The sequence below is a fragment of the Aptenodytes forsteri genome, unplaced genomic scaffold (genome assembly GCF_000699145.1).
Source record: "Aptenodytes forsteri isolate BGI_AS27 unplaced genomic scaffold, ASM69914v1 Scaffold4, whole genome shotgun sequence".
NCBI lineage: Eukaryota > Metazoa > Chordata > Aves > Sphenisciformes > Spheniscidae > Aptenodytes > Aptenodytes forsteri.
The window spans coordinates 2,979,806-2,987,829 of NW_008795442.1; positions in this window are offsets into that span (position 1 = coordinate 2,979,806).

The window sequence follows — 8,024 nt, forward strand, 5'->3', positions numbered from 1 at the left end:
CCAGCGAGCCCCTGGCAGGGTTTGCCCTCCCTTCGTCCCGGCCGTGCCGTTGTGGCGTCCCTGTGGCCGCCGCAGCGCCTGAACCCACGGACACGGCGCGCAGACCCCAGGCTCCGGGTGTCCTTTGCTGTAGCTGCTGCTTCTGACTCAGAAACGAGGTAAATAGTTTCTGGGATGTACAGCAAAATAGTTGGCTTAGTGAAGCAGTGCTTGACCGAGTGCGTAATTAGTTCAGTTGTGCTGCGGTCGCCTGCTCGGTAAATTGTGCTTCGTTGGTCAGAAAAAGAGCTTAAGCTTCACATATGCATTCAGAATTTGGTCGTGTTTTTCCAAGGGAGCTCAGTGTGCTCGCTTGCTGCGTTTGTTTTGTGTTATGCTACTGACAAATATAGTCGACGCAAAGAATAAATTATTTCTTACTGTCCCCTTTCCAAGTTAATGTAGCTGTACTTGGTGCATCTTAATATTCCTGGAAATAGACATGAGACTCAGTTAAGCTTCCTGTAACATTTGACAAATTTGCTATAAATGCTGGCTTTTCTGCTGGAGCTGAAATTCCAGTCACCGTCCCCTTAGCATACTGTCTAAAGGTGCAGTGATCTGGAATAGGGATAACCGTGTATTGAAAATACCAAATTAACAATGGATATCTACAGATAAGGCTAGATGCCTACCGTTATCTAGCGATAAATGTCAGATCTCTCTGAGAGTTCTGACCTTAAACACAGCTTTTAGGAAAGTATAGAGCCTTACATTATACACGTCATGCTTTTAGTTCTTTCTCTTTCAGGCTTTCTGTTGTTACTATTAAAATGGTTCTGAAACTGTGCTCTCTTGAAAGATGGATGTCAGAATGAGGTATCTGCAATAGGCAGATACTTTCCCTTACGGATACGGCTTGTTGATGGCAAGCGGTCTGTAAATGGAAGAGCGAGCTCCACTCCCACTATGGCACAGTGCCATTCATCTGAATCCAGCCTTTAATGCTTAGAGTTTGTCCTGTTTATGTTCTTGCCCTCGCTGAATTGACACAAGTGCTTGCCATCTTATTTGCTGATGATTCCCAACTTTTTATTGCGCTGCTGCATGCCTTTGCAGTTCGTCATGATTCCTTGTCTGCCAAATTTGGTTGGTAACAGTGCCCTTTAAGTCTGATTCTGGAAGTAGTTTCCATGTGGCTTGTCATCTTAATCAGACGTTTGCTCATAGTTCTAAAAGAGTCGCTTGCCTTGCTGTAGACATGGCTTATTTTAGAACGGTATTTCTTAATTGTCCTCTAAAATTTATGTAGGGAATTAAATGTGGTGAATAGCTTAACCAGAGTTACTAAATAATCCTAGAATTCCGAGATGAAAGAAGATCTTTTTTTTTTAAATAAAGTTCTGCATTGATTTTTCAAAACCACTAAAGTTAGTGGAGTTGAGCCATATATAGTTCAGTCCAGAATGTGGTTGGTTGGTCCTTTTCCTGTCTGACGTTCCTTGGATCTTTATAACACACACTTGAAAAGATCTTTTAGGAGGAAAAAAGAATTCTGTTTTTCCTCCAAAAGCACAATCTTTAAAAATAGTGCCTTTGTGTATGGGGTAGTATTTCTATATTTGGTAGCAAAGCCATATAAAGCAGTTGATCCTAGACAAAAATAAAATCTTTTGACTGAATGACCTTGCTTATTTTTCCAAGTGGTGGTGGTTATACACTCTCACAGGGATTTGGTTAATACAGATTTTTATGTTTGTACATACCGTAAGAATTCCTTACAGCTGTTCGATAAGGGAAACTTGCACATGAGGAAGATATTTGGTCCTTTGCCCTGGTATTTATGAAGGTATGGGAGTATCTTGTTTACCTACTCACGTTTTGTCAGCTTTATAAGATGATACTTGTTTCTATATCATTGGAAGTCCAGCCTATTTATTACATCAGAAATGCTAGAAAATGAAATTTCCCTTTTAGGTGGATTGTTAAAGGTTCCTTTGTTATTTATTTTAAAAGATGGAGGAATGGGAGGGAGAAGGGGGAGAGAAGAGATCACTCTGTTAAGGATTTAATCTTCTCAGCCAGAAGGTTAAGAGGTCTGCTTGTCTGCATCTGACTGGCATCGCTACAAGCCAGCGATGTAGTAAAGCCATCCAATTTTGAGATAGCTCTGTTGAGCTGCATAATTCAAATGAGTGTGTCCTCATTACAGAGCAACTCTTAAGCTACACGCAACATTATATTAGTCATAGGTAGGGAATATGACCCTCTTTTCTCCTTTCTATTATTTTTCTTTTTTCATTAAAAACTGCAGTTTCGGCAGCACCTAGGCTATGAATTTAAGCTGTGGAGGCTTTAGCTGATGGGAAAGTGGGATAAACTATCAGCCTAATTATAGCTTGGTCTAGCCCTGATTTGTTTAAAGGTTACTTTACCCAAAAGACCCCCAGAAAAATGGACCCTCAAATTCCTGTCGTATTTATGACGGTGTGTTTAGGAATTACTGTAGAATAAAGTGGGGTATGGATTTATCTTTCCCCGAGTAACTCTGAAGCTGGTATGCTTGTTTTGGAACAGACTCCAAGGCTAGATGGAAATAGGGTGTTTCTTGCTCTGGAATAATTGTGTCCATACATGGAGTTATTTAGAGCCTACTTTCAATACACAAGCCAGAGGTCTTTAAAACAACAAAAAACCTGCCAGCTTTTGGGGCATTTTTTTTTTGGTGTCTCATAGAGTAAGAAGTGGCTACAGGTTAACTTTCCCTTCCCTCACTCTTGTCGCCTCTGTTGGATTGTATTATTATCTTTTCGGATACTTCACTTGCCTCAGAAGGATCTTAGGTTCTCAGTAAACTATTAATATGTACTAGCTAAAAAAAAAAAAGCACAAAACTAAAGATTTAAGACCTCCTCCGTGGAAATTTGTGAATGTATAACCAACTAGCAGTGTTTTAAAAGTAATTTTCAACCAACCACTTAAGAAAAGGAAGGGAGCACGTATTGCATCATTAACTTCTGCCAGAAGATAAAGAATGTCATTCTGGGTTTTAACGGGGATTTTGGTGTCCTTAATCTGTGAAGATGGTGATCCTTATGTTTTGTCTGAAAACAGGGTGGAAGAATTCTTTGGGAACCCCATTTATAGTGAGGTAATTGGAAATTATAATTTATCTGTTTAGCTCCAGCCTTCTGGTTCTCATTTAGCAACCTCAATTCCAATAGCATTATCTGAAAACCACACGATCTGGCAACTGGTACTGGGAATAAAGAGGCTTTTCTCAGTTATGACTTTTAAGACCTGAGGAATTGAACAATACTAGCCCAAAACAGGCAAGAACAATGCTTAAACTTACAAGGTGCTAACACAGTTTCACTGTCTTCACAGACTTAAGTTATAGTTTAGCACTGTTTTGTAATATGATCAGTAGTGTAAGTACTTCTTTATTTAGGCTGAGCAGTGGAAATGATCTTTCCGGTAAGTTTTGCATTTAAACATGATTCAGCTTTTGAATGTTGCACAGACAAAGTCTAAGGACGAGACTTCTGCAGAGCTCCCCAGTTTGCTCCTTCCTTTCAGCAGCATCTGAACATCAGGATTAATGATTTCTTTGAAATGTGGGCAGCAGCTTAGCAAAACGTACACAGTGTGCTAACGCATTGTTCTGTTGGGACGTGTTACCACATCCAAGAAATCTTAAAAGTAACATCGTGCATGGCATTTGGAAGTATTTCCCCAGGGGTCTCTCTAACTCTGTGTTCTTCCAAACAGGGACAACGCCTTTGCGTTTCACCTGATGGAAAACAAGTCCTTACTAGCAGGGAATAACAATAGCACTGATGGAAAGTAGCTGCCAAATGCCACCGCTTTCACTCTGACCACACAATGAAAACAGGGAAAAAAAAATCAACAGAAGGAACCTTAGCAGCTTCCTGGGGAAGTGACCTGTGCCAGTCGTCGCCAAAAGAAAACAGCCCAGAAAGTGTTCGGTCTGGCTGAGGGATTGCCCGGTTCTTGTTCCTCTCTGTTCCCCGGTGTGTGGTTCTTGGGGAAATCCGCAGGCGAGGCTGCGCCTCCAGCTGCGCTCACGGAGAGTGTAGGCGATTTTAACCACTTCGAGGACCTGTGCGGTGGGTTGGCTGGGGTGAGAGCCACATGGATGTCTCTCTCAGTTCATGCAGCAGGTGTTTGACAGCATAGTGAGTCTGGCCTTGGGTTTCCTGCAGCTGGTTCAAGAGCAAGCGTTGGTTTGATGTAAAGTTACTGTACTTGCTCAAATTGGCTAAGAAAAACGGTTAACTTTGTACAAGCAGGCTTTGCCACCTGGGTCAGGTTGTCACCATCCTGCTGCTGGGAGGAAGCTTGATATTAAACATAAAACCAATGCAGATCTCTCCTTACGCGTCCCAATGACAAGCAGTCACGGCTTATACCCAGTTCCGAGTCAAATTTATACTAGTGAGTGATCCAGCAGTGCACTGATCCAGTCTTAATGATGCTGAAACCAAGGCTTGCAGATCAGATTGGTTAAGCTTCTACTCCTTCACACCAATGGCACTGTCAGTAGCCGTAGCATGAGTTTGAGGGAGAGAAGGGAGTGAGATAGGAACAGATGGATAGGCTGCCAGCTCGGGGACAGGCAGAAAAGTTGAGGTGGATCAGCCAACTGTGTGAAGTTAAAGCCCTGAGATGCAAATTCAGAAACTCCACAAATAAAGTGATTTGGGTTTTTGATAGCTTTATCATCACTGCTTTCGAATGGCTGCAGAAAAAGAAAATCAGCCCTGTTGGTCAAAGCCTTAGTATTTAACTGCTTGCTGTGGGAACTGTACTTTTAGACTATACCTTCATTTTTTCCCGTTTTTTTTCAGGTTTAAAATCAGTGTTTCATTAGGGCTTTTGTATATGCAGTGGAAAAATACTCTGTTCTGACAGCACACCTTTTAACATCTCTCTTCATAAGAGAAACCAAATTGTCTGTATATGTACTTGTTCTCTGTGCTCTTGCTTTTACTTAAAAGCCAGCACACGTAACGGACAAGATCTCCACTGACTTGTGTAGCAAATTAGTGGCTCACGTGGGAAGGGACCTACCAGACGCTGCTGGCTTCTAATCTTCTACAGAACCTAGCATCCCTCATCCAAAACCACAAGGCAGCTTTGCTACTTGCCTCTGAACTTGAGAGAGGTGCTGGATTGTACCAAACTATTTTAGCGGTTGTTGAATCGTGCTGGGAAGGATTACAACAGATACTTTGCAAGACCCTAAGACTCTGCCCGTGAAGTCCTTTAAAATGTGAAATACAGTAGCTGTCTGGGGGAAAACAAGCCTTTTTTGTTGCTCTGTTACATATGAATTTCAGAGTAGTACATTTTTATCTAACTACACTCAAGTTAACTATGTCAGTAATATAGACCGTGTAATAGCTGAGTGATATAATGCTATTTAAGACAAGATGCAGGTTTTCGGAGCATTATCCCATCTCCACAGTCACTCTTGTAGACTAAACAAACCAAGTTCTTAAAAAATTTTTGCGGTGATTTGGTTTTCTGAACGGCTCTTTTTTTATTTCTCTTCTGGACTTTCCTCAGTTGTCTCTGTCCTGCGCCCTAGACCAGCAGGGTATTCCAGCTGCTACCTCACTGCTGCTGAGGAGAGCAGATTTCCTCCCCAGCCCCTGCTATTATGTATTATGCTTCTCTTTTTAATAAACTCCAGATTGTCATTTGCCTTTTTTTGCCCCCCCTTTTTTTTTTTTAAATAGTTTCACACTGTTGGCTCAGTTTATTGTCACTGTAACCTTGACATCCTTTTCTGCAGTACTGCTGCTGGTCTGGTATTCTTCCTTTTGGTTTTGTGCATTTGAGGATTTCTTTTAAAGTCCAAATGTGATTCTTTGTACTTGGCTGTATTGAATTTAATCTTACTGATTTTTGACCGTTTCTCCAATTTATTAAGACCATCTTGAGTTCTGCTCAGCTCGTTAGAGTGCTTCACACTCCTTGCAGGTTGGTGTGTCTGCGGTTTTACTAAGACTGCTTGCTGGGTTTTGACCCTAGTCAGTAGGAGAAGTGCTGAACAAGTGTGTTTTTTTAAGCAGCTCTGCACCCATGTGATAGGACGTTGATCCAGAAGGAAGGTGCTTTTCCAGTTTGCTCTGTCAAAAAGTATTTTATATTTGAGATCTGTTGGATTTACTGCTTTTCTCCTGCCTGTAGAATAGAAGGAAAGAAGGAAAGTACGTTGGTTGATGGGGTTAGGTTTTGGCAAGTCCATCTTGGCGGCTTATTGCTTTCTAATTTTCAGTTGCCTATTTATAGATTGTTCAGTAATTTGTTTCAAAACCTTTCTGGGTGTTGAAGGTAGGCTTATGGCCATGCAGTTCACCAGTCGCTCTTTTCTCCCTTTTTAAAGATGGACATTGCCAGCTTACTCCTGAGCTTTTGGAAAGGCAAAAGCGTTTCAAAAATCCTCCAAGGTGCTTGCTCTTTTCTGAACGATTGCCCCAGCTTGTTTCCCAAACACTGTAGGATAAATTTCCTAACTTGTCAGAGGAGGAAGAGCAACCTCAGGCAAGGGTTGCAGACACACAAGATAGCTCCGTCATCCGGGAATATAGTAGTTCAACATTAGTGTGCCTAATTTCTGATAGTGGGTCTCATATTTATCCAGCTAAAGCACCTGAAGTGAATTCCTGAGAGTGAAAAGGAAAGCTTGATAGATTTGATAAGGCTTGCTCTCAAAAAAAAAAAAAAGCAGCTTCAGCAGCTTCATTGAGAAGATAGTTCATTAGAGATCCAAGTGGCTGTCGTGCTCCACTGACAATTTATGTGCAGAGGAAGGTCTGTGCAACGGATTTCAATGGTTTGAAATTAGTTACTGCAACTACTTCAGATGATTACCTCTGTTGTTTCTTAAAAAAAGTCCCTCAAATATACTGCCATTGAAAGTCATCTGGGCAGTCAACCTATTTCCAACCTAGTAATCTGTTGTGTGTGTTGCTTTCTTTGTATTGGGTTACAAATAGCGAAATTTGCAGATGGGCTTAACTGATCATAAATTACAGTTTATTAATTTTCTTATTTGTTTTGCCTAGCAACTACATAAAATTTCCAAATGTCTAGATAAGTTCTATCTGTGAATATCTATTTAAGAACACATAAAAATGTAAGAGAATGAGAATCTTTCTGTACATATATACCAGTGCTATAAAAATAACATACCAAACAAATATATCAGAATTCTAACCAGTAATTATTGTTTCAAAAAACCTTAAAGTGGACATAGAGCTGGTACATCCTTTGTCGTTTTATTTTGATAAGGGGTGCTGAAGGCTTGCACGCTCAGCACTGGGATGCGCTGAAGTGAACCGTGGGAGGGCAGCGGTCCTGTGCTGGGGACCGAGGATGCCATGGGGGCATGGCTGAGTCGCTGAGGAGTTGCTGATGTGTTAGTGAGGGTGGTGTGACATGTCAGGACCAAGAGGGGAAAGAGGGACTCCCACTGTTTTAGTTGTAGGATTTCCTTTTTTGGAGCACGAGTCCAAGTAGGACAGAAACAAACTGCGTTTTGGGGCAAGGCTTAATGTAAGTTCCTGACAGCAGGCTTCGGCAGGAGCGGGCTGCCTGCGGGTGCCGTGCTGCTGCCTCCACTGAGGGAAGTGGAACAGATGTCACTTTTAAGAAGATTATGCAAAGAAAACATCCAAATTTATCTTAGACTATTGATCCAGATGGGAAGCTGAACTACAAAGCCTTGAGACTAGCGAAAGGCTGAGGGAAGAGGAGAATGAACTTGGCAGCTGCATTGTTCCCCCCCATGACCCTCCAAACGAGACGAGCAGAACGGAGCGGTGTGCCTACCCCATGAGCCAGCTGTGCGGGTACGGGCAGGCCTGGCGTGTGTGTCGGGGGGGCTCCGCACAGGACTGCGGGGCTGCTGCCAGGCCTGGTGTGTGCGTCGGGGGGGGCTCCGTGCAGGACTGTGGGGCTGCTGCCAGGCCTGGCGTGTGCGTCGGGGGGGGTGTCCGTGCAGGACTGCGGGG